Source organism: Chlamydotis macqueenii, chromosome 1 (genome assembly GCF_036417535.1).
Source record: "Chlamydotis macqueenii isolate bChlMac1 chromosome 1, bChlMac1.mat, whole genome shotgun sequence".
NCBI classification, from domain to species: Eukaryota; Metazoa; Chordata; class Aves; order Otidiformes; family Otididae; genus Chlamydotis; species Chlamydotis macqueenii.
The window spans coordinates 63,166,835-63,194,168 of NC_141556.1; the positions used below are offsets into that span (position 1 = coordinate 63,166,835).

Sequence of the window (27,334 nt, forward strand, 5' to 3'; positions counted from 1 at the left end):
AAGACTGCTTCATTAAATGATGTGTTTAACATTATTTTTCAGTGTGGTGGATGTTTCCTTTTAATACTCTGTAAGCTGTTATTTTGGCAGAGATGTTGGCCTTTGCTGAAAAATCTTGATGAAGACAAATATTACAGAAACTTGGTCTAACCAATCATTGGTTCACTTGCAGTTAATGATTTGGCATAATCTGTTTTCCAAACACTTTGTGCTGCTTTGCAGGTGGTTAAACTGTGTCCTCTGGAGTCTGCAAGAGGTAGCCACCAGGATGTGTGCCCTCTTTATTTCAATAATCAGTGAAGGTGCAATCTGTTATATATATAAACTTTAAAGCTAATTCCCATTCAGACTATTATGTGCCAGGGACTTGAATTATCTGATCTACATGCTTCTGTTTCTTGTTCAGCAATTTAAGCATGGCCTTGCTAGGTTAGATCAGAAATCACTCAGAAATCCTTCGAGTACAATACTCTGTCCCGTTCAGAGAATTCTGGGTGGTGTTGGGACTGCTCTGCTTACAGTTCCTTCTCTTTATGTTGACCCTCACCGTCATTGGCCTTTTTCATTGGCATCCAGTTAAATCATTTCGTTTCCTCTCTTTTGTTTTTCTCTCCCTGGGGGAAGCTCTTAGGATTATTAGAGAGGAACATTAGCCCATATCTAATGTAAAGAGGAGGACTAGTAGGAATAGGCGTCACTGAGGGAGTGTGGGGGAAAAGTTTTAAGCCTCCATTTGAGGAGGGAAGTCCTGCTTCATCAGCATCACTTCCAAGTCAACTCTGCTCACCTCCAGGCCCTGCCAGACTTGTCCATGGTGCAGGTAGTCTGTACGGAGTATGCACTGTATGTACCCTTTTCCTGTGGCTCTAATGCAATATGTAGCTTTTTCCAGTTGACATGAGATCTTTCATGATACCTCTGGACTTTTACCAGACCCTGGAGGCTCCTCAGGACACAGGTGGCCCACAACAACCAAGCTGCATCATTGAGCCCCTGCTGTACAACTCTTTGTGCCCCATATACCTCATGGATGGTGCTGCTGCTTGTTCCCAAGTCGCTGGACCTCCTGAGTCCCTGTTGATGGAGTTGAGGTGTTTCCCGTGCTGTATGCACAGGTCGTTGGATGATCTGCCTGGATTCCTCCCTCACTGCTCCAGGGTGGGAAGGAGGTGTATATTGAGTCTGCTGGACTGCAACACTTCCCCTCACTCTTTCAGTAATGCTTGTCGAGGTCCTCACTGTTCCTTTTCCCTTTGTTTCTTAATCTCCATCCTTCCTCCACCCAGCAGTTTCCACTCCTGGCGCTGGCCAAGCCAAGCATCCGTAGTGTTGGAAGGAGGAAGCTTTACCAGAGAACGCTTAAAGGTACGCAGCTGTACCATGTCCTGCGTGAGCTGTGTCCTCTTTGAATGATGTTATGGGAATACCTTCTTCTGGTGTAGTCCAGATGTTTCCATTTCCATGTTTCTTGGACATCTGCCACTTCTGGATTTTGCTGGAAATGACACATAAACAGGCTTCCTTGTAAAACTGGCTATGCACATCTGTGTGATGGCAAAATGAGGTCACAAAATGTTTTATTTTGCTTATATGTAATCTTAAGGAGACAACAGCATACCAGTTCAGGTTTTTTGCTACTAACTTGTTGACCAGTTTGACTTAAATCTTGAGAACCTTGAACCTGACAAAGTATTGAGCTTTCGAAGTTGGAACAAGGCTTATTTTGAAAAAGCTTGAGGACATATCAGGTCTCCTCTTGCTTCCCAGAAAAGCAGAAGTAAATTTTATTGAACACATGTGGTGTCAAGACTCACTAGCAATTTGCAGCAAGACTGACTTAATTTTTAAATACATATTTTCAGCAGAATATATAAGAATCATGAAACATGAAAATAAAAGAATCATTTGCCTGTAATACTGACTGGACTTGGAAGAGGTTAGAACTTTCCCTTTTTGGCACGTTTGTTGGATTAATGAACCTTAGCTGCTTTAGGTACACTGCCTCCAGCTTTAGATGAGCTGGCAGCTAAACCTCTGTCTTGCTCTGCATACAGAGTTGCAGATCTCTTTCTTTTTTCAATATTAGTATTGCTGCTTCCTCAGTGTGTTGGCTTTGTATGAGTGATGCTCTGTCACCATTGACAAGGATTAAGTGCCAAGTAGCTTCTGACTGCCTGCGGCATCTTCGAAACACAGTGTGTTCTTAAGAATAGTTCTGTGTAAGTTGATGCTGTAATTGTATATTCCAGATACGTGATCAAGCTGCTTTTTTTTTGAATAGTGAGCAAAATGATGAGCAGAGGATGCACATTCACCCAGGCCCAAATGCAGTTCTCACTGTCAGGGCATGAGATCTCCATTCTCCAACTCTGTGTTGGAGAAATTCACCCTGCGTCCAGCCAGTATGGGTTGCATCATTGTCTAGCTCTAGCTGAATTGAAGATTTGCATCAATAAAAAATTAATGAGTTACAGCTCAGTTTAAATTAAATATTTAAACTTCTCCATTGTGGCCCAACCTTATTATTGTAAGAACTCCATTGTTTTAAGTTTGTCGTTCATATTGGGCAGGACCTCTCAGAAAACACTCAATTTTTATGTTAAGTAGCTTAATTGCCTTAAAGGTTTCTAAACTAAAAGCCTTACTCAGTTAGCTATTTGCTAATTCTGTAATGCACACCAGAGCTGAATCAACTACAGTTTTGCTAAAAATAAATAATCCTTCGCAATTTCAGCTGGGACAGTCTTTAACAGTCCTACTTTTGAAATCGTGAGCCATGCCTGTTAGAGTAATTACCTGCAACTGAGTCTGAAAGACTTTATTTTGAAGGAGAGGATACTGAATTTAGAGGTAAAAGGGAGCTGGAGTTAAATTTCCTTTCCTGCTCATGCAAGGAAGAACTGCAAAGAGCAAAATATTTTTGTACTGAACTATTTATCTTGATTTAATCTTCTGCCAGTAGCAAGAAAGGGAGTTTGTATGTGTTTCTGGGCACACAAATTAGATCCTATGTTAGTTTAGGATAAATGGCAGGTTTAGCGGGCTTAGTAAATCAACCAACTAGCCAAACATGCTTTTGCAGGTGTGTTTTCTGTTTGTTCCTCACTGAAAGATTTAGTGACACGTGCAAATACTCTATTTAATATTCCTTGTGACTTTCAAGGTAAGAAAGCTTATGTTTGCAGCATGACTGATCTGTTAGTACTAGTATCCACTTTCTGTTCTGTAACCAAAAGAGGGAGTTGGTTTGAAAAAGAAGTGGGTGATATTTATTCACTGAAATTGTCACTGTATGGGCAACATAAACATAGGATTATTTAAAGGAAGATACAGCTCAGAAAGATCTGGGAATAAGCTTGGAGATTGCCGTTTTGAGATGTACAACTGATAACCTACTGAATTCAGTGAGTATTTTATGTACTTTGCTTCTGGCAGAAAGCATCTGGCCGCTTGTAGGAAAAAGCTCCATCTTAACACGAGTTACTTTTTGTGAAGTAAATAGTAAGTATTCTTTAGGTTTTAAGAATATAGAGAGAAGCATTTGGATGCAAAATATATTTGACATATTTTGTAATCAGGTTCATTTGAAAAAGATGTAGGTTCAGTAACTTAAAAAATGGTGATATTAGGTTACTGAACTACTGAATTTTTTTTTCTGGCCTTTGCTTTAAGTTCCATAGTTATGCATATTTATTGTTGCAGTTCCGTATGGCGCTGCAGTGTATAAGAACGTCTGGTTATGCAAACCCATATTGATGAAGGAAAAGGATTGGAAGTAAATGTAATGTACTAAAAGACTGCAGCCTTAAACATAAACCTTGCATGCAACGTTCAAGTATAGAATGATTTTTGTTTCTTTTTTTTTTTTTTGTAACTTACAACATTTTCTGGAATAACATGTGCTTCTCATTGTATAGTTCTCTTAATGTTTCATTCTTTCTTCAACATACATGACTACCTAAAAATCAAGAAACAAAATGCTCGTCATCTCTTTATCCCCGTTTTTAAGACATCTGTTCTTCGAGAAGGTAGTAAGGGCCTGGGGAATGCTGGGCTGGTGAGGCTCTAAACATGTGATGCTAGAAACTGTACATGAAACCGCTCTGTGGAAAGCAAAGCCCTTTGGACTATAGAAATATCAAAGTATTATTATGGAATCATGAAATAATCGTGTAGACAGAGAAAACCAGTCCTGTTTTACTTTGATTAGCTGCTAGGGAAAAGCGTTAGCACTCTATGCAGTGATTTGTGTGACTTCTGGAAGCACAGTGGCGCTTGCTCCATCTCTGAACCACTAATAATTGGATCTTTTTGAGTAAAAATTATTGCAGATTTCACAAAGTGATAACAAGCTGTGTGTATGTTCTCTTCAGACATCTCTGTCTTTCCAGCTGAATGACTATAAGGCATTAATCTGAAACAGGTTACCTATTACTTAAGTGAAAGCTGCATTTGATATATTCATTATAAGTATATAAATGTTTTATATTTATGTAATACTCAGAATGTTCTTTACTGTGGTAAGCAAGGATGTTGGTTTTTATTTTGGTCTGTTGAGAGACTCTTCTGGAAGTTCTTTATCAGCTTAAGGGTAACATAATAAAAGTCCTCTTAATAGATAAAAAGAACAGATAAAAATCATACCCTCTAGTGTTATAAAGCTAACAAGCTGTTGCAAATGATGAAGCGCTACATCATTGAATATTTACATGAATACAAGTGAGTATATTGAAGCTGTGACTATCTTGGATTTAAAATTATCTGTGCTTGCCCATGTGGAAGAGTAAAGAGGAAAAGGAAGGAGGTGGCAGGTGGATTTCAAGATTTAAGACTTCAGAAAACTGTTTTCTCTCTCCCTTTTTTTGTTTGAATTGTAGTGAAGTAGGAGACCATAAAGGAAAAATACATAGTTTTTGAGCAGTCTTAGGGATTAATTCTTAATGTATCACCAACACAGCTGTTACATTGCAATACTATGTCATGATTACATTTTACAGAAGGAGGAAAAAAGAATTAGATTAAGCGATCCTTTAAGCTCCCAAGGGTTTAAAACACTGTTCTAACATGCGTTACAGCTTTTAAAAATAATAAAAAAAAAAGAGTGACTGTTTAGTATTTACTTTATGGTCTTAATGAGTTAGGGGAATATGAGGACCCAGAATAAAATGTTCACATTTTACAGAGCATTAAATGTAGAATGTACTGAAGTTAATCAGGAGTTACAGCAGCCTGTTTGGCACTTCTGTCTTGAGAAAGATTTCTCAGCCCTTCTGGGATGCTTAAAACAAACTGGCCAAAAAAGCCCATGTTATTTTTGTATTATATAGGCTAACTCAGTTTCTCTGGTGGTTTTCATTCTGAAGGCCAGATAATGTTTTATTGTGGCAGTGGTCCTAATAAATTTCAGGCTGGTGTTAGTGATTTTTTTTTTTTTTTAAACAAAATTTAAAAAAAAAATCTACTCTGAAATCAACCACACCCAGTGACTAGGATGTTTGGATTTACATGTGGAAGAAAGCAAAAGGCAGAACAAATGTAATACTTAATTTACTTTTTAAATCATTCAGAAACGCCAATTTAGTCTTACTACTGTTAAGATCAGATATTCTTATTTACATTTCTCTAGAGGTAAGAGCATAAGCTAGACAGATTTCATCTGCTCAACTATTTAACCTGAAACTTGCCTTATTTAATTTACCCTTTTAAGGTTTTTTCCTCTCTCTCACTTGACTTCCTCCTTCCAGTGCTCTGGTTGTTACCCAGGTCCTCTTTTTCAGTGGTTCTGGTGCACTTTGGACTCTTTACTGAGCCAATGCATCCCACTAACCCAGCAAAAACATTCTGCTTTTACCAATTCTATGCTGTTTCTGGGCTGCTCGCCTGTATAGCCTAGCTCCTTCCTTGGAAATGCTTACTACCTTTTAAACAACTTTGCTGAAATAATTGTATCCTATTTTTCCTGCATGTCGTAGCTACTTTTGAAGACAGGGCATTAAAGTCTATTTTGCAGAGTTTGAAAGTTTGTAGTAATTAAACTGACTTTGAGGGCCACTGCAGATCACCCAGCACAAGCAGAACTTGCTGTTGAAATGTACTAATTAGAGCACAGTTTTTAGTTTTTTAAAAAACTGAGCAGCAGGAAATGGGAAAAAAGTTGTAGGTCAGAGTTAACAGCTAAATGTATCCTCAAATAGATCAAAACCCCACCTTATCTCTTTTCTCAGTTTCTGAAATCAAATGCAAAAGAAGCAGGTTTGTTGAGATGGAGATGCTTTTAATCAGTAAAGCACCGTTTACGCTTGTTTCATGTTCATAACTGAGCTTAGCCAGACTGAGCCTGGTGTCTTCCTGGTTACTGTGATCTGAAATGCTGTGCAGTTTCAAACTTTAGATTTATTGTATTTGCAGTGTTCCAGTACTTCCGTTCTTGGCACCTCAATAAATATTATGTGACATTTCCTCTCCATCTCATCATCTTTGTCTTTTAGACTCCTCTGTGTGCAAGGAAATAAGCAAGAGGTTACATCCGATTTGTCTTTGCTTGCTGCTGTGGGCTACTAGACAAATATCAAGCCAAAAATTACACTTCTTTTTAGCTAGCTAATCAGCTACATAATTAAATGACAGCAGAGCATCTCGTCAGTCTTGTTCTCTCCTGGGATTTCATCTTAACTTGGTGCTCCGTGGCGTTGTAATGTGGCATTGTTTTACCTTGACTTCTCCCTTGTGCTGGGTCTCACTCCTCTCTTCACTCCTTGTTCTCTATTGGGAAAGAATAAGTCACTTCATTTTTGGCCACACGTGTGATTTTAAGCTGCTGAAGGTGAGATGTGTAGAGTATCTTAAGCACTAGAATCTTTTTTCTATCCTTTTTTAAATGTAAGCATAGTGCTAGTGTTAATTGAAAGTAATAATCTACTTTACAGGAGTTTCTATCAGTACTTAAATTAGAAGAGTGAATGCTTCCTTCATATGTTTGAAAGAAAAACTTAATTAAATCCTAAACTGTTACTAATGCAAAATAATTTGGTTTTATTTCAAAAGTTCAAACAGTAGAAAGTTAGAGGTTGTAGAATTGGTTTTGGTCTGGTTCTCATCTCTATAGTGTTCAACATATAAACAGATTTTCACGTAGTTTCGTTTGCTGTTACACCAGGGTGCAATGGAAAAATTCTGACCCTCTCCTTCTTAGGCTTTTACTCCTCTTCCTCCAACAGACATGTCCTTGCACAGATAGGAAGAAATATAAGAAACATGCATGCATGGAGAATGCGGAAATTAACTTTATGCAGCTGTTTAGTTCATTAGCCTTTCTAATTCCTTATGGGAATTAAATTACCGGTGGGATGAAGGGGATGGAAGGTTCTCCACAGTGGGATTCTTGGATGCAGTGCTAATCAAAGTTCACTTAAAGCTGGCATGCAGCTGGTGACTGCCAAATCTTACATTTTTTTGAGAGACAGAAAAGATCATTAGCCTGCTTAGTCATAGTACTGTGCCAGTGTAGTTTTCTGATTAATTAGATAGTATAAGAGACTGGTTTAGGCTGTTTTATGTAACTTTTCCTGGTAGGGCCTTGTTTTATATTAAGACTTTTTTTTTTTTTTTTTTTTTTTTTTTTTAATGGATGCTTACCATGCTTACCAGAGGTTTGGTGTTGCTTTCCCCCATCTTAGCACATTTTCTTTAAGGGTTAATTTAATTTTGCTGCTTAGTGTATTGACAGCCTGGCTTCTGACATAGCATGGGTAAAATGATGGCGGTTATTCTGTTTTTATATAACTTCTAACTAAATCTTTTCCATGTACAGTGACTTGATTTGGGAAGATAACCCTTACATTTCAGACTTCTGCCCCCCAAAACTATCAGTTCCATAGTCTAACCTACGCATATGGGAGTTTAAGTTATTAAGCCAGAATGTACCATAAGCAGGAAAGCTGAATGCCCTGCCTTTAGGCCAGATCTGGCTTGCTTGATGTGTTCATCTAGATCTCATGACAGATTGTGCCGAATTTTAGCTTACAGCTTGAAAGCAGAAGTAAAATTTGTGATCCTTAGAGGCTGAGGGGACTAACTTTCCAATGTGAAATAATACAGTGCTGCTTTAAGTATCCAGAAATGACAACTCTCCGATGAGGACTGCTTAGCCTAATTTGAGATTTTCTAAGTCAAATAATTGAATAACTTAAATGCATGAATATATGCATCATTTAATTGTGAACATACATGAGGGACAAAAAGGCTTCAAAGAATAATGAAGATGCATATCCTACATCCTCATACCTTGCCCTGAGTGATGCTGAATGCAGTGCTCCGACTAGTGCGTAGTGATACGTTCTGTTTCCAGCTATTACTTAAATTTAGCTTACAATGTCTGTAGGAGACCTGCAGAGAATAACATGTACCTTGTCTTCAGTAACTTCAGCCTTGAGTCTAAGCGATAATTGTAGTTCAGTCTGCTTTACATCTTTAGTTTATAACCCTGTATGATAAAACATAAGCAAAAACTCTACTTCCCTCCCATTGATTCTCTTTCTTAGCATGTCAGGTAGGATGCTCATTTTACATTTTGTATTAATCAAATTATTTATTTTTTGAAGTGAACAAAATGTTCAATAAGAGTGAAAGAGGAAATCAATCTTCAGAGGACTTCAGGCTGCAGGCTGAAGTGTAGGAAGTGCTGTAGTTGCACATTACCTTGCCATTATTAAAATGAGACGGAAATCATGCTTGTTGTCGATAAGTTTTTTGCATTATTTTGATCTGGGAACAGGATTTAGAAGAGGGACAGACTTCCTTGAAATATAGGAATTTTAGTGGAAGAGAGGACTATCAAAGATTATCATCTTCAGATGAAAGTTTTTCTTGTGGCTGTTGTGGAATCTTCTGTAGGGCTGCCATCGTTCTCTGGGTGTAAAGTGGACTCTTCCAGTAGTGGGAACAGGAGTCAGTGTTGGAATAATGTAGCAGTTTCCTAATGTTACTGTCATTGTTGTCAAGCAATAGTTTTAATCTTGGTACTTACCTAACAAGTGAATAATTATTAAGTGAATAATTAAATGAACAATAAAAACACGATTGCCTCTTTTCTTGTTAAGGGAAAAACAGTCTTCTGTTTGTGTTGGACATTTGGATTGTTTGCCAGGTTGAGCGTTGCATCTGAAAGCGGCTGCTCAACCCATGTGCAGAAGTAACTTGAAAGAAAGATCCATTTTCTGAAGTGATTTAGTTCAGCATTTTGTGCAGCCATTTGAAAAGCTGTCATTACTAGGTGAGTTTGGGGATTTCTGCACAGAGCAGAACTGGATGAGTGGATAGAAGGATAACTTGGTCTAAAATAGATCTGTTCCATGATGGGCAGAATTTATGAATCCCAGTGCCTTGACAGTAGTGTCCTGTTTCCTTCTCCTCCCTGCAACTCTGCCCAACCAGGGCAGTAACAGCAGATCAATGTCAAAAAGAGATTTGTACTGGGCAAGAAGCAGTATGTGTGGTGCTATGTCTGGAGCTGTGGATATATGCAGGTTTGCCAGCCAGCTGCTCCCAAAAGGCATGTTAAAAGCTGAGCTCTGCCTGAGCCTCACTCACTGGAGAGAAGGACAGATGAATGACTAATTTATACCTCTTTCCTCATCTCGGATGCTTATGTTCATGAAATACGAGTGAAACTGATTATTTCTAAGTTTCTGACTTCTGTTGAGTACTTTTTGAATTGGCCGTTGGATTCCGAAGTTACTGGAGGGGACAAAGTGGAATAACTTACTCCATACTCAAGAAATCAGGCTTAGAATAGTGATTTTAGGTTACGGTCTGTGCAGAACTGTGTATCACTGGCAGCTGATAGGAGCAGATCTGCAAAGGAGGCTGCTGCAGTGTCTCCCAGAGACTGGGCTGGGAATTATTCTCCTCAAAGTCCCCTTTTTCCATAGCTGCCTTCTACTGACAGGAGGAACAACATGCTTTGTTTACATGCCTGCAGTCGTGATTTCTGACTGTTTTAAGCCTTTCTGAAGGTGATCATTTCACCTACTATGCTCAAAGGCCCTTAGAATTTTTAAAGATGGGTCAGGATGTTAGAAATCTGAAGAAGAACATTAAGATCTTCATCCTGACTGAAGTTGATGACTGAGAATTGGGGAAGTGAAGAAGAGAGACGAAGGTGAGGATTTAAGTCTCCATAAAAGCATAGCAGAGTTTGGACATAAGCATTAAATGATTCCCTGTATTTTGATCTGTTGTGTGAAGATAGTCTGAAGAAGATATTACTGAAATAAGAACTGGGTCTCAGGCTACGAAACTGGGAAAATATCACAGCTTTCAGCTCAGCTGTGTGGGAGAGAGGACCTTTAGAACTGATCTAGAACATATGCATGTATGTGTATTATGTACTATGGGTATATTAGATCTATATATACATATTATATATATGTGCATGTATGTGTTTAAGTTGTCTTCAGCTGTTTTTTTTTTTCAGAACTTTTAACTGTTTATATTTTGATGGCATGAGCCACCTTCTGTTTGCTTTCATTTTAAGGTGGTTTGTATAATGTGACATTTCAGAGACCTGGCAAAGAGGAAGGCACGTCCCATGCCTCTGGGCACAGAAACTGCTAAAACTAGAACTGCTGACCACAGGTAGTGCAGTGGATGTTAATACTGTTCTCTTGTCCCTCAAAAGGATAGCTGGTTCTTTACCACAAGTGTGGTTATTGGTTTGAGAGTTAATGCTGTAAGATGTGTGAAAGTGATTTTTTTTTTAAATGATTAATGTTAGTAGAGACTTTTGAGCACATAAGAAGATTATAGGGGTAATTACAGGGATGTCTGGACCTTGAGGGTCTCAAGGAAGCTTATAATAGGTGCTTTGGTGACTTAGCTGCCTGTGCAGATGACTGTGCTCTGGCTTTGTGAATACTTGTGCTAATATATCTCCTTTTTTTGTTTCTTTTTTAAGCAGATTGTGGTTTGCCTGAAATGTATACTAGACCTAGCTATACATTTTAAAACAAAGTTTTATTGGATGGGAGCTCTACTGCTTGCATCACTTAGCTGAGCTTGGTGCTGAGTGTCTTGGCCTTTATGTCATTCATTTGGAGACATAATAAGCAAAACTACTTGTGGGCTAAATGATTCAGTGATCTGATGGGCACAAATGGAAAACACTACTGGAAATAATCTCAGTGTTACTCTTGAACCTGTAGGAAGCTAACAAGACCATAGGGTTTCAGCTTTTTCCAGATCCTAATTAGTAAAGAATGAATGTGTGCATGTGTGTGAATGAATAAAATTTAAGATAATCTCAACTAGAAGTGATGCCAGACAGTTAACTTTGCAGGAAAGGAGAATAAGGAGGTAGAGAAAAAAAAAAATCTTTTGGGTCTAGTTTCAGTAATTTAGAATGAATTTAATTTAGAAAATGATGCCTGAGGCAAAACTCCTACCAGCACTTACTATAATTTTTATGAAGCAGGATGTCATGGAGCAGGTGCTGCCAAGGCCTGGAGTCTGAATCTCTGCTAGGAACTTGTACATGGTGCCACAAAACAGCAAGTAACAGCAAAATATCTTTCATTTATTATAACTAGAAACATTACCAAGAGTTCCTATTTTAACTATTCTGCCTGTCAGGTGTCAACGTATACTAGAGGAGGCACACCACATGTTTTTGATCCTAGGATGGCAGCGTTAGAACCGATCTCTCTCTAAGGGCAAGGCACGTATAGATTTTCTTCTAGTTTTACTTCCCTATAAAGAGCAGCCTATCTTGCCTTCCTGAGACTGAAATATCCAGCACTGCTGCAGCCAGCAGAGCCTTGACCTTACAACACAGAAGCATGACTGTCTGTACCCATTTCTCATCTGAGCTTCTTCAGGTGGAAGGGTCATATAGTATAAGTTTAGGGAAAATTTTTCAGTCTGATGTGCGGTATGTGCTCCCAGCTTTCTCTCATGCCAGTTGTTGTCAGTGGTGATAGGAATTTAAAGCATTCCACAGCAGCAAGAACTGTCCTACTTTGCTCTTCATCTCAGTTAGCAGGGCAGCACTAGTTGATAAAAATGTGTGTAGTTTTGGAGGCCCAAGTAAGTACTAGAGTGCAGCTGAGCATAACCACAGCTTAGGTTGCTGAAGAAACTTCTTTGCTAGCTGTAGGAGTCCAAAGCAGCTCAGAATACCATTTTTATGACTTTGATTTTATCCTTGATGTAGGTATTGAGAGAAGCAGCAGGTAAAAAGAGCATGTGAAATAGCCTCATGAAATAAAAAGTGGTATATGTCTGTGATGGGCATAACTTCCTTGACTGTGCAATTATACAGACATTTATACTTGCAGTGCTTTTAAAATGTTTGTGGTTTTAACTAAGAAACTGGTTATAATTTCATCCTCCTTTCTCATGATAGTAATAAGATGTGGAAACAGCTTTTGGGAAGCTGAACGTTGGCTGTGTTTCGCTTACAAGTGGAGATATTACTCTGTTTGTCTGAGACTTTCAGAAAGTTTGACTTTATTTTTGCTCCAGTTGTAATCAAGGAGTGAACAGTCTGGCCTTTGAAAGGGAATGGGTGATGCTGGAAGGCAAGAGAAGGAATTTGGAGGCTTTCTTCACTTGAGAAAGGTCCCTGACAGCATAGCTAAACAAGTTGTGCTTCTATAATGAGTTCTGTGGTTGTTTGGAGATACTTTAAGTACCACGTTCACCACAGAGGCTGCACAACTGGTGATGAAGTCATACACATACTGCTTTCAAACACTGCTCCCTTTTAGTGACAGATCCTTAGTGGTGTGAAGTTATTTGTATTTGGATACAGAACATGTTCTATTGCTCTTAAAGACCGTAGTATGCACTTTGCTTACTACCCATTGGCAACTATTTGCTAGTTAGGATTAGGGAATTCCTTATAATCATCGATTACAATCCCAGCTAAGTGTACCTTTTGGGTGTGTTAGTTGACCTGTTCCTTGGCAACCTCATGTTTATAGTGACAATTCACTGTATATAAGCTAACATTTTTAATTTGACGGGTCCTGGTGGAATTCCTTTCTCAGGTAGCAGAAAGTTTGGTTATTCGAACACACAGCTTATTGGTTTATTTTCTTTAAAACAGCTTTGCTACATGTGAGAAACTAGACAGAAGGTTTAGCCCTGCAACTTTTTCTTTAAACACATGTGACATTGATTTCCCTCTACAGTGCATCTATACAGCCTAGATCAGAGGAAATAGGCCTGAAAGAAGTCTCAAAGCCTCAAAGCAAGAATCAACTGTAATTATTCCTGATCTGGTGGTTTAAACTGTTCTTAAAGACCTCCGGTGACTGAGATTCCAGGACCATCTGGAGCAATCCTATCCAATATAGAGCAACCTCTATCAAGGTTTGGAAAACTGAGCCTAATGGTTATTAGGACTGCTGAGCTGTCCTGTGTGGGTGTGGGAAAGACATTATTCCTCTTTGCTGTAACTTTATATGTACTTAAAAACAATTGACACATTTTATTATGTCCCTTCCCCCTGTAATCACTTTTCCTTTCGAATTATTAATCCCAACTTTTATCTCAATTGTTTCCTTCTTAAAGAATCTCTGTCCTTTCTTGTACTCTTTGGATTCTTTCTAATTAGACCATATTTTTCTTTAAGTACAGCATCCAAAACCAGACATAAGGACACATGTAAAGCTCTTTTATTTCCTTTTTTTTTAATATCACAGCATGAGACAACTGGCTTGTGTTCGTGCGCCTTCCTGCAGAACCCTCGTGCAGTCAGCTGGGTGAGGAGCACTCTGTTTCCTACAGTGCTCGAGGTGCTTTGCACAGGACTGCACTGGAGGGGCTAAGCTCAGCTGTACCACAACTGTGTGGGTGCCATGTAATCTTGGCCCTGCAGGAAAAAGTCTGCACAGAAGAGAAAAGTCTTACTCCAAAGGTTGAATAAGGCTCAGATAATTGCAAATTGGAGTGTTTAAATATAGTGTGTTTGAGAGCAAAGCTCAAACTGTCATGCTCTCATACTCTCTTTTCATTTTAATTAGCAGGTTCTCTTTGTACTGTGCTCTTTCCTGGATGAGACCAGTATTAGTTAATGGACCGAATTCTCTGTGTAGGCAGCTATTTTCTGTGTGCTGTGTGCAAACTTTCCCAGGTTAGGATAACAGCACTTTACAGATGTATGAATACCTGTGTAAGGTTAAAAGCAAAGGATAATCCAAGCTCATGTACTCCAAAATAATCTCTTCTTTAGACCTTTTTAAGCCGCATCAGTCCACTTAAAAAAGAAAATATAATTTTTTCAGTATTTCTAGAATGATTTCTTATACTTATTTGGCTGGAAAAAACCCTCCGTAAAGTGGTTTTTGTTTTTTTTTTCTCTCCAGTAAGTGGAGAAATGATGCCTTAGGTCTATGGTAACTATAGAATCACAGAATACTTTAAGTTGAAAGGGACCTTCAAGGGTCATCTAGTCCAACCCCCCTGCAAGGAGCAGGGACATCCCTGACCAGATCAGGTTGCTCAGAGCCTCATCCAGCCTGGCCTTGAATGTTTCCAGGGATGGGGCATCCACCACCTCTCTGGGCAACCTGTTCCAGTGTTCCACCACACTCACTGTAAAAATTTTTTTCCTTATGTCATGTCTGAATCTACCTCCCTCTATTTTAAAACTGTTACCCCTTGTCCTGTCACAACAGGCCCTACTGAAGAGTTTTTCCCCATCTTTCCTGTAGGCCCCCTTGAGGTACTGGAAGACCGCTATAAGGTCTCCCCGGGGCCTCCTCTTCTCCAGGCTGAACAGCCCCAACTCTCTCAGCCTGTCCTCATAGGAAAGGTGCTCCAGCCCTCTGATCGTCTTCATGGCTCCTGCCAGTCTCCGTATTAGGTCAGTTTAAAACAGGAAAGTATCTGTGGGATAATAGGAATGTCGCAGTTAGAGATAATTAGTCTAGAAGTCCGTTCCCAAGTGACTGTTTGTTGGAGGGGGGTTTGAAACCACAGGGAGTGAAACAGAGTAAATTGTAGCTCATAACTTGTGTAAGACTGACCTGCTTTTCCTTTGGCATAAATAAAAATTCTATACTAGTTTGGCTGTATATGGCAAAGTAGTACAAAGTATCTATGTTGTGACCTGATCCAGAAACTCTGGCCATATTCGATGGTGGGCAGTTAAGCAGTGTGACTTGTGAAAGGCCAAGCTGTTGTAAGGGAAGAAAGTAGCCATGTGCATGATGTAGCCTCTTAAATAATTAAAATCAACTTGATATAGAAGACTTTATCCTCTTCTACTCAGGGCTGTTCTCTTTCCATAGGAAAGTAATTTTCTCTTGAGATCCCCCCCCCCCCAACACACACACACACACACACTGAACAGTTCTTGAGGTAGTTGCTTACAAAGTTTTTATTTGGGTTATCTTGGTACTTCTATTGTGGTTTCTAAGATATGGACATGTAGTTACTATGAATAACATTATTTCCTGGGATTAGGCTATTGGGAGAATAATGCATCAACAGTCAACCAGGACCTTTAAATCAGCTCTTCTGCCCAAGAAGGCGGAAGAATCTCCACATAAGGAGCTGAAGTCAGCTTTTAAGAGTGTATCTGTATCATTACATTGTACATATTCCATCTCCAGTAGCTGCTAACTTAATAGAGAAAGTTACTGTATTTCTTTCCCCTTTCTTTGAACCTGTTTCACTGTAGATAGAATTCTTCTGAACAGTAAATTTCTTAAGACAGATACACTATGGAAATTATCCTATCAGTGTTATTTTTTTATCTAGTGATACTGTTTATTTTAACATTATCTGGACTAAAAGTGGAAGTACTTATTAACACATGCAGTTGTTTTCATTTCATTTTTTTGTTCGCAGACATTATGATGTACATAAGTTGATTTTTTTTTTTTTAATTAACAGAAGCCTACAATTATTTTAAACTGTACTAAGCATGCAATAAAGGAAAATAGTTGTGTGTGTGATCAGAAAGGGGTCTGTTCTTTATTTTGGAAAATTGTATCTATTTGTTTGCATTTATATGCAAATAAAAAATGTGCATCAGCCTTGCCTCTACTTTGTGTTTTTATTCTTGAAACTCGTGTCATGATTCCCGATAAAGCTGAACTCCTGCTTACCCACAGTTCTGCCTTTCCCCGCATTGCAGTTGTCACTGAATTGTTTCCTTCCTCTTGGAGTATTTTGAAAAGTGAAGGCAGATACTTCAAATGTATGGTACCTTGTGGAAAACGCTGGCAGCCCTTTTCACACTGCAGAGGGCCAGTTTCAGTGCAGTGGTATTTTTCAAGTAGGAAGGTTAAAGCTATTCATGACATCAAACCTTCAGCTTCTAAATTCAGTTTAGAATCCGGTGTATAACTGTTTCAGCTTCCAAACACAGTGTGCTGTCCTGAGGCATACCATGTATAAAAGGAACTCAGTGCTTCACCAGGTTCAATGTGATAGTATTTTTTAAGTAGATAGGTTGAAGCTATTGACAACATCATAAACGAAAAGCCCCACTTTTCAGTTTGGGATCTAAGGGGTATCTGTTTCAGCTTCCAAAACTATGATGTACTGCCCTGAGGAGTCCCACATAAGGAAGGAATTCATCAACATTTCACTGGGTTAAACTTCGAGGTTGTCCTAAAACATAGATGAGATAATCTCAAAACAAATACCAAGGTCTGAATTCAAGAGAAGCATGTATTCTTCTCAGAAGACCAGTGTTTACTGTTCTTGCCTTTTTTTTTTTTTTTTTTTTTTTTTTTTTTCTTTCCCCTCCCCCAGTACTATCTTGGAGACTATGGAGAGAGAATGTGTCTCAGCTTTTATTTCCCAGTTGCTTTCTCCAGTGTGCACGGGAAGCAGCATGTTTTTAAGCAGATGTGAGATTCACCTGAGCTACTTCTAATCCTGGCCCAGTTTTTTTTTCAGTGGAGAAGACCTTTAACAGTGCCATCTGTGATAGATGGAGTAGTGCATATAGCTATGTGTTTAATAAGTATGTGCTGTGATTTATAACCCCTCACTGACTCCTGTGTCTGTAGCTTTATGGAACAGTAATGGAGATCGGTTGGAACCTTATGCAAACCTACACACCAGAGCCTGTGGAGAAGTGAAGAGATGACCCAGGGTGCTTCAGGACTTAGGAGGACCATCTCTTCAGTGTCGTGATTTACTTTGGCAACAATTCACAGCCAAGCTAACACGGTGCTGTACTACGGGATCTTAAAAAGGATGCTTTATGGCAGCTAAGGTGACACACTTGCAATGATTATCCCTGAATGTAGCAGAGTTTGGCTATTGCTATCTGCATGTGCATGATGCCTTGCCCTCCTCCTTTTCTCCTCATTGCTTTAAGGAAAATACATTTTCCTTCATGCTACTGATAAATGTCAGTTATAAGGAAAAAGTCTTCTCCAAGGCTGGTGTGGCTGTGCTGCTGCTGTTCAGTTTCTTTAATGCTCAGTTGTTCTGAAACACATTAACTTGCTGTCTGCTCGTAGTCTTGGTTGGGAAAGGCTCATTAACTGATCTGTTTCCCAACAAGTTGTTTCCGTTTCTCATTTGTCTCCCCTGTGTTAAGTTTTGATAAGAGGAGATTCTTTGCTTTTCCTTTTTATTGTTGGCTTTGTAGCATATTTCCCAGTGTTAATTAGGAAGTTTTACTTTGTGATGTTCCTGAAGAGATTCCTTTCCTATAAAAATGCTGTGAGCAGACTGCCCCATAAAGCAGGACTAAGTAATACTTTCCACTCCACTTTCTGACCTTTACAGTTTGGTTTTTTTTTGTTACTTTTCTGGCTTTCCTATATTTGTTTCTAGTAAGAATACTATCCTTAGGTTATTTTTCTGGATTATCGATATATTCATTGTTTTTTACAGCAGATCCTGTTCTGATTTATTTCTTCTGCTCTTGTTAACATATTTTTTACTCATTCTTTGGTTCTGTTGTTGGAGTTCTAGGGCCACACATAAACTGCACCTCTTGTTACAGGATGGTCTTATTACCAGGACTTGGGGACTTTAGTATCCATAGCTTCTTTCTCTCTAAGTTTGGAGTGCCACACGCATCTTGAGCAACTAAAAGTACTGAGAAATAAAAGACTCTCACCTTAATATCTTGAGTGTTATCCTGTGACCGCTAACTTGTGGTCTCACGGCACCGACTTCAGTGCTGGGAAAAGGTGATGCAGTTTTGGAGCCGGTAGAGTTTAACTCATTTGTGTTGGTCATGAACTTGGCCTCAGGTCTGAAAGCTTAGGCGGCAGTAGCTCGGGATAACCTGTTTCCAGTAGAGTGCTCCGAGAGCGGCGGTTAGGCCTGTTGGATTGCATTAAGGACACGGAAGAAAAGGCTTTGGGCAAGTTTCATTTCTCTTAAGATGCCAGCAACTGCAATTTCTTTACTTGTCATGTTTTGAGGATGTTGCTAACGGGAAAAAGACAAAAAGGTCAGAATTAACTGCTAAATCTTGAGATACTAGCACAAGGAAACATACTACTTGATATCATAATTATACGTAAAACTAGTGTGGTTCCAGAATCTCTAGTAAGGATATTTGCATTGAATTTGCAAATGTGCGGTGAATGCCTGAGCCTAACTGCCTGTAAGGAAGGGGCAGAAAAGTATGGAGGTTTTTTGGGAGTTATTTTTTTGGTTGGTTGGTTTGGTTATTTGGTTAGATTTTTTTTTTTTGGTACTTGTGTTGCCATTTTTCTTCTTCCCTAGTAGTTTTGCTAGGGAATTGTCTTCTGGATGCTCTGTAGGTATAAATTATGGCAGAAGTTTGGTCTTTGCTACTATGCAGTGACTTTTCCTATTTATTACAGGGGTTTTTTTAGGAGATTTTTCTTGTTTGGAAACAAGTGAGGTCAAGGCCAATAACACTTGCACATTGTAGAGAAAAATCTTAGGTAACTTACTTCAAACCTCTACTTAAAATGAATACTTCTTGAACTTCTGTTCCACAACTTTGTACATCCCTTTTCATGTTTTCAGCTCTTGGTGGGCACTCAGTTTCAGCCCCAAAGGCTGGAGTGGCTGGGACTGTTCTGTTCTCTTTCCCAGCTTTTCTGTGAACTCTCCTTTTTCTCTGAAAATGCATTGACAGATTCTCTCTCACGTGACTTGATTTGCCGAGTGATCCATGCTGCGAGTACTGCTAAATGCCTTCATATCCGACTGTGCAAGAGCTTTTCAGTATTATTTGCTTATGCCTGTATAACTGAAAAATTAAGCATGTACAGGCATATTGTTATGGTCTGGCCTTCGAGCAATGAAGTTGTTGTTTTGCAAGTTCAATAGAGAGTGATGGTATTATGCAGGTTGAAAATCTCATCTTTCTGGATTTTTCATCAATCTTTGTGTAACAAAAGTCTTGTGAATTAAGTTCTCAAAGGAGCTGCTTTTAGGTGTTGCAGACTGGGACTTCCATTTAGTCATTTAAGTAATACGATTTTGGAGTGACAAGCCGGCTGACCTGAACAATTTAAAGCTCAGTGAAGAGTACTTTCCCTTTGTCAGCGCGGCAGGGTTGGGGATATGTGTCAGCGGAGAGAGTCCCCGTGGATAACTGGGTTACTAGGATACAGCGTTGGCTCTGTTTTAATTAGGCAGTTACCCTTGTCGTCAGGTGCTCTGCCATTTCATCGCTTCTAGAGCTTTTTCTAGCGATAGCGCAGTTTAAGAAATAAAAATTATTTTGTTGTAAGGATTTATTTTTTGCTAAAAGTATTTGTATGCATTGGATGCAAAATGCTACTCACTGATACGTCATCTGCACAACAGAGAGGCTAATGTAAATTTAATTGGTCTTTTCAGAGCTTCCAGGATCTGCATTTTGGAGGACGCTGCAGTGTTGAGCATAAACAGAAAGCTTCTTAGTAGTTGTTTGGTTGGGATGAAAACTGACACTGGCTTTTCAGGGACTAAAAATCAAGTTGCTGTGCACTGACCAATAAATAAAAAAAAAAAAAGGAAGGAGCAGAAAGCAAGCTTTTTCTTTTAAAAAATGTAACCTGATTATCATGATGAGCAAATCTGATGAGAGTTTTTCTTAGAATTAACATTTGTAAAAGCCAATTCAAGTTTGTGTGTACTTTATCCCTGACATATGGCTTCCCACATGGTGATGTCATGTACAACTGAATGCCAAAAAAGCATGAATGCTCCCAGCAGAAGCTCTGCTTTGAACTATGATTTGATTTGCAGTTTTCTGTGCATGTGCGTGCAGGGCCAGCCAGCCGGTCACGTTAAGAGCACTGAGCTCTGCACGAAGCTATTGCTTTCCTCCAACTATGATGAAAAATCCAAAAAGATGGGACTCCTCCACTATGTAGGAACGTGTAGTGGCCATAGAAGGCTTCTGTGTGGGGAACATCGGCCTTTCTTCCCCCTGAGGTGTTCGAAATGGTGTGAATCGTCGTGGCTAATTTGGTTTCTCACTTCTGCATCCAGGTGTCTCTGTTCAGAGAAGTTCTAGAGAGGGACCATCAGCTCGAGGCGTCTTGGTGCTACGAGAGCTTTATGCGATTTCCCAAGTGAGAATTTCTGCATCGTTTGCGTTTGCAGGAGTTGTGTAGGCATGACAAACTGTTCTGTGCATGGGTTTTGTTCCCAGCCCACTTGTTAGCAAACTTCTGTTTTTTCAAAGGTAATAATACCGTTTAGGAGGTGAATCTCACCATGTGCTGGTGTTTATGGAGCAAGTGGGGGGGTTGTTCACTCTCCTCCCCATCTGTATGCTCTCCTGCCCTTACTGCCCGGTCTGGTGGTGTGCTGTTATCTTTTGTATAACAAAAAGCTTCACTTGAGTTGCAAGGTTTTTCCTCTCTTTCATGCAAAATGGAATGTGTTACAGTGATATTAAATAAAGAGAAGCTGTGGGTTTGTTTTTTTTTTTTTTCTTTTAATCTACCATGTACTGTAAACTACTGCAGGGTCCTGTTCTGCCTCAGCAGCGGATATGTTAGGAAGATTCCTGGATCAGAACATAGATTGCAAGTTTTCTGATGAGGTGTTCCTTTGGCCGTGTGGTGGAAGCTGGGGTCCCAAACTGCCTACAGCTCTTTAACATGATGGTTACCAGCAAAAGTGTCCTAAAGGAAGTTTTGAGGGAATTTTAAATGTTGAATAAGGAAGAAAATGTCCATGCTGGTGCCTGGTATTATAGGTTCATTGGTACTGGTTTTCAAATGCAATACTGAATGAGGAATATCATGATGTATTTTTTGACTCAGGTATGAAATGCGGTTGGTCTGCTTTCTACTAAACCTCTTTCTTTACAAAGACTTCATCAACTCTGCAAGCAGGCAGGGGTTTATCTTTGCCCCTTCCCTCTGTGCTTTGGTGCATCCTTTCTCCTCATGCAGAGATGGAAGCCTGTGCTCGTTTGCTGTGCAGGAGGGAGAGTTTCTTGTAACTTGCACCTGAGCAGCAGCTGAGCCACATCTGTTTGCGTGTGGATGGAGAATGGCTTCAAGATGTTTCTCTTCTTTCTTGGCTATGTATTGAAACCCGAAGTGTGCAAAAGTGTACGTGCGTGTACGTAGGCACTCACTTTGCATGCTTTGTATTAACACTTATTTTTCTCTTAATACAACTTTTCCTATTTCTGATGAACTTTTGTCTTCAACTGCAGTGCAAAACAGCGCAATTTTACTTAATTTAAATTTTACTTAATTTTTTTTAAATTTTACTTAATTTAAATTTTACTTTAATTTAAATTTTACTTAATGTAAATTTTTTATTTCTATGCTTTCTCTTAATTAGTTGACATTCATAGGTTTCTGTGGTAAATAATGAGAGATATTATTGATCATATATATAAAGAAAATTACCATCTTTGAGAAACAGCTGTTAGGACTCCAGATGATTTGTGTCACTTGCACAGCCTAGGCGTGCGCTGCCCTGAGGTAGTGTTGTGCAGGATGGGCTCCAAGGAACAGGACTTTCCAAAAGCTGCCCAGAGCTCCACAGAGGAGCTGGGAGCTGGAGCTCAGGAAAGGAGGAACAGTGCAGGCTCTCATCCCCTCCTCTCCCTGGCTATTGTGTGCCAGGGGTGATTACTATCACTGTTCAATCCATGCTTAATGCCTCCCAAAGAAGAAAGCAGATGGCTTTTCAGCTGCACATGCCTCTAACTGCAATTTTCCTACAAGCCAGACACCTAAGAAATTTAGTTAGAGGCTTACACAAGAGAACTGTGTAAATTTTTTGCAGTGACATAATGCATACAAGCTTTTTGATGGAAGTTGAACTAAATGGTGTTAAATAAATTAGAAAGTTATTAAGTGTTAAGTCATGTGAGGAAGTGTTTTATAATTTTTTCAGATAAATTTGCATCTATCATTCTCTCTGCCCTTGGGTGGTCTCGTCCTATGCCACGTTCAGTTTTTTCAAGTTCTTAATTTCTTTTTCTCGAAGAAAAGTTAAATAAAAACAAATGCTGTTAAAAGCTTCCCTTAAAAGTGATGTACTACTCTATGCCATAGTCAGGGAGCCGTTTCAGGTGATGAGTGTTCCTAGTGAGTTCATAGCTTTAATTGTGATCATTTGGGAGCTCTTGTTTTCTAGTTAGTTGATAGGAATTTTCTCTTAATACTTGACGTGTATGTAGCATCAGTTGCCTCTCTACCTAAAATGCCTCTATTTGAAAAAATGGGCAGCAATAAAATAACAATTTTTCTCCTTGCCTTAGAAACAAAGGTACTAAAATTTAATTTTGTAGATCATGGTGTTAGTACACAGAAGTGATGTGTGTTTTGAACTGATTTGCTGCTAATCTGGCACTTTCCAATGTTTGCCAATTTTGTTAGCCGTCACTTAGTTTCTCAAAAGTAATAGAGCAAAAATTACTAGTTCTATTCTCCAGGTTTAATTTTATCACAAATAAAGACTTCTCTGTGATATTTGTTGTTGTCATGCCTGTATTCATCATCTATAATTTAACATCTTCATAATGCAGGAAATTACTTATGTTTTAGTAGATATTGATAGTTGTGATAGTGTACAATTGCCACATTTTAATAGCAGAGTGTAGAAAAGTGATGCACTTTTTGAAGTCATGTGAGAGATCAGTGGCAGAGGTGAGACTACATCTTGGATCCTGCAGTTAAAAATGTGTAGAAGTCTACTTATTATCGGTAAATGAAATATGAAAATATGAAAGCGTAAGAATGTATGCATGTATTATTACAAATATATATTTGAAAACTCATCCTTTTTTTTGCTTTATTTGTAGGGTCTAGAATAGACATTGCTTTTCAGCACTGCAGCTACAGGAAGGATCAAAACTACGTCCCTCTAATTGCTTGCTGGAAAAATGACTAGGCTAGTTCCTGGCTTATGAACACACATCATTTTCTGGCAAGCTGACACAGTATACTTCTGTCACCAAAGAAGTCTATAGGCTGCACCAGTCCTTTGCTGTAGTCATGGGAAAGTGCTGTGCTGGTGTTACGGCCTCTCCTGAATTAACACAAGTCTGCGCCGGCGTTAACGGAGCACGGCCGTGCTTCTGTCAATACGGATTTGGCAGTTTGAAGGGGTCATTGTGTTCAGTGACAGGTTTTGTTACTTGTGAATTTTATTTGGGCTTTTACCGGTTTTGGGAGGCAGCAGAAGCAGCAGAGAGTTCATCACCCCAAGCCCATCAGCACGTTTCCTATGCTGTCACTCCTCCCATCTCCGAATGTTGTTGTCTGAGCTGTGGCATTGTACCGGTGCCATCTGTGCCTCCCGTGGCCCCTGCCACAAGTCTTCTCCTTTCCTCCCCTTTGCTGTAGCTTGGGGTCACAGCTTTGCTTCCCAAAGCTATCTGTTCTTTCTCATCGTGTTATCAGCTTGGTGGAGTTTGGCTTGTCTCATTGTTATCCTGTCACTGTTGTTGCCCAGCTCAACGGCTGGATGGCAAAACCGTCACCCAACAACAACAGCTGTGCAAACAAACAAGTCGACATTGATATTCATCAATAGCTTTGTGCGTTCACGGCATTGAGATACACCAGAACATGTGCAATCTGTCTGCTTTCTTTGTCGCACAGTACAGCCAGATCAGCTGCTCTGCACCGATGAGGGTGTGATTGTCATGCCGTGGTGTGCCTTCATCTCCTCCTCTTTTTCCTTTGCTTTTCCTTCCTCTTTGTGGGGCTGTCTGGCTGCTCCCAGGCACATCTGCCGTGCGTCCCATCTGCTTTTCGTGAGAGGCGCGCACAGTTCTGACAAGCAGTGTTCGAGCAGTACGCTGTTCTTCTGGAGATGACAGAAAACAATAATTTGTGTTATTAATGGCATGTCATGAGTGCTCCCTGCTTCTAAAATGCTAAGCAAAGGAAATAGCCTGAAACATTGGCTAGCGAACTTGCCGGTGAGGTTTTTTTCAAGATCCTATATGCACAAGTGAATTCCTCCCACTCTACTTATCTCAAGTAACAGTGCTCTTACCTTGTCTTATAGCTTGTAATTTTTTTCAAGACATATTATCTTTTCCTTAAAAAAATGAAACATCTTTTTCAGAAGTTGTGTTCTTTCCTTCCTGGTGTCGGTGACAAGATTCTTTACATTAAGAGGCACAGGTGTATGATAAAATTGTTATTTACTATTACTTTATGTCTTTCAAGGAAAAAATATTAGCAGCTGTCAAGAAAAAAACTAGTTCTGAAGTGAGAATGAATTTAAAGCCAAGATTGCCCTTGCCTCTTCTGCATGTTTGTTGGATGGCTGATAGTGGTTTATGTAACTCTTCAGAACATCTTTCTGCAACACGTAGTCACTTGCAGCAGGATCCTGCCTTGTGACAGCTCCCGTCAGATTGAGCAGAGACAGAGGGAGCTCTCTGTGGGTGAAGGATGAAGATGATACCCAGCATAGGCACGTATAGGCAGTGAAACTGTTTTGCCTGTAGAGTCACCTCTAGCTTTGGGTCAAAGGTTTGTGGAGATAAACGTGATCAAAAGTGCAGTTATCAATCAGTGCGTATTCACCTTTGCTGGTCATATTAACCGTCACGTGTAGCAATTCCCCGTTTACCACGCGTACTGTGTTGAAGTTAACACAGCTGTCTTGCACTACTGCTGCAGGGATTTACAACATGAAACCCTGATGAACAAGAACAACTTTATCTGTTATCAAGTTTGTCTGCAATTTGGAATTCCCTATAAGCAAGCACTAGGTGCCCAAGCACGACCAAGATGGACAGGATTTTACAGGGCTGGCTGAAAGGAATTGTTCATGCCTGTAGGAAGAGAAGTGATTCATTTTGGCAGTGTTTGTTTCTCAGCCTCATAAGTCTCCTCCTTTAGTGTCTCCCTGCTTGCTCAAAATGTCACAAAGAGAAAAATAAAGGCTGAAAGCCAAAGTGAAAGGAAGGAGCGAGGCTAGGGAGACTTTCAGTGAGGAGAAAACATGGAGCAGCTTTTGATCAGCAAACAGGGCAGGCTCAGGGTCTGTGTTTCAGTTCCATGCTTGCTAGGAACTCCTTTGTCTGTTACCTATGTTAACTGCTTGTGAAAGCTGTTATTCCATGGTGCCATGTTCAAACAGCTGACCTCCATGGAAGAAGTCAAGGATGGACTTGTGTATTTGTCTTACATAGCTTTTACAGACATCTACCTATGTTTGTTTTCTTTGTTTTTGGGGTTTTTTTTTGTCCTGAGAGCATTGTAAGGCAGTATATTTTATCATCACACCGCAACGAAGCATCATAAAGCTGGCAATGCCTGCAGTGAGTTTCAGGAGAAAAAAATGGATTGGGACTACTTGAGAGAACAGTATCTGTCATGCTACAAAACGTTGTGCGCAAAATCTGTAAAATAAAGTATATAATCAAAGTGCTTGTGTTTGATTAGGTGTGATCAGTGGTAGAGTGCTATTAGCTCTGTGCATTAATTCCTGTAATAGTGGTCTTCAGATCAGCAGATCTAAAAACTTATCAAGTCAGTATGTCAGCACTTGAAAGGTTGTGTCAAGGAATTTAGCAAATAGAGCAGGGAGGAAAGGATGAGTACAGCAGGTTATCACCTTTGGAGAGTGTGGTTAGATTGACAACAGTGCTTAACAGATAGGTGGGCTGTTCCTGCAAGATCTACCATGAGTTACTCAGTTCAAGGCACCCTCTGAAAGGCTACAAGTGTAGCTACAGTTGAGCAGTGTACTGTGTCACCATTTGGCACTTTATACTGTTTCTGCATGGTTTTATTATAAATTGATCCCTGGTGGCTTTAACTGGATGAGATCTCCCCTATCCCCAGCCGTTTTAATGTGCGTTGTCAGTAGGTTCCAGTAGCAGCACGTGGACACTGCCGTGTCAAACCAGGATGATAAGTGGGATAGGTAATTTAAGGATGAAGCTTTTCTGTGTATCCTAGAAAAATGTCCTGCAGCAATTTTCTGTGATTTCCTTTCATATTCAGCTCTGAAGGGTACTAATCCAGTCTTGACATTTCAGAGAAGTACTTAAGCAGTAATCAACCTTTTCTCAGCAAAATGCGTCCATGGTTGGAAAAGCTTTTATACAGATCTTCTCTGTAGCCCAAGAACACTTTTATGAGAGAGGAGGAATTACAGTCAAGTTATGCCTTGAGTTGTTATCTTGTTAAAATATCTGGTGAATTCTTAGCTTTTTTCTCCTTTGTGTTTGAACTTGGCTATTATTACTTGAATTTTGCAGACTTGAGCGGTGAAAGTTTTGTTACAGGTGGCCCGTGAACTGAGTACTCCTGCAGCGGGTTGTGAATAAAGATGGCAATTCTGTAGTGAAGCAATTTGTCACTGACTGCTAAAAGGCCAGAAGTTAAATGAATAGCTGACAATGTAAGCGTAACTACTGGCCATGTTACTTAGCAATTCTTGTAGCAGATACCAGGTCCACATTTACTTTACGTAAAGGGAAAGCCCTCTTCAACTCTCATCACTCATTTCTGATATGAGAGGGAGGATTTGGTCCTTGAAACAGAACAGGTCTGCTAGTGAGCCTAATATATTAAGAAATAATAGAAACGGAGGAAATGAAGTGATACTAAAGGAAAGCAGAAGACTTAGTTACACAAATTTTTTCTCTGCGTTGTTCCTTGTTACCGTTTTTTGTTTGTTCACTTTGTGAGACCATTAGCTGCCATGCACTGTAGCCTTGCATCAGTAAAAGGGAGCTGCTTTCTGTCCTTTTGTGGGGCTCGCTGGAGTGCTGCTCTAGAGAGACGAGCAGGTGCCGAGTGAGAGGAACTCATGCTGTCCTGCATATTTCCAGGGAATGGAGTTTCACAGGGAATCTTCCTATTTGCGCTGACTTGCTCATGGAGGTTTTTCACTTACTGAGAGGTTTTGTCTTAGCCCTTGAATTCTGGGCAGTTGTCTC

At 39.7% G+C, this 27,334-nt stretch overlaps 1 protein-coding gene across 3 annotated transcripts in view; it reads left to right on the forward strand.

Moving 5' to 3' along the window:
* KIAA1549 (KIAA1549 ortholog) overlaps positions 1–27,334 on the forward strand; it is a 151,688-nt gene that overhangs the window by 43,041 nt on the left and 81,313 nt on the right. The window lies entirely within an intron of this gene.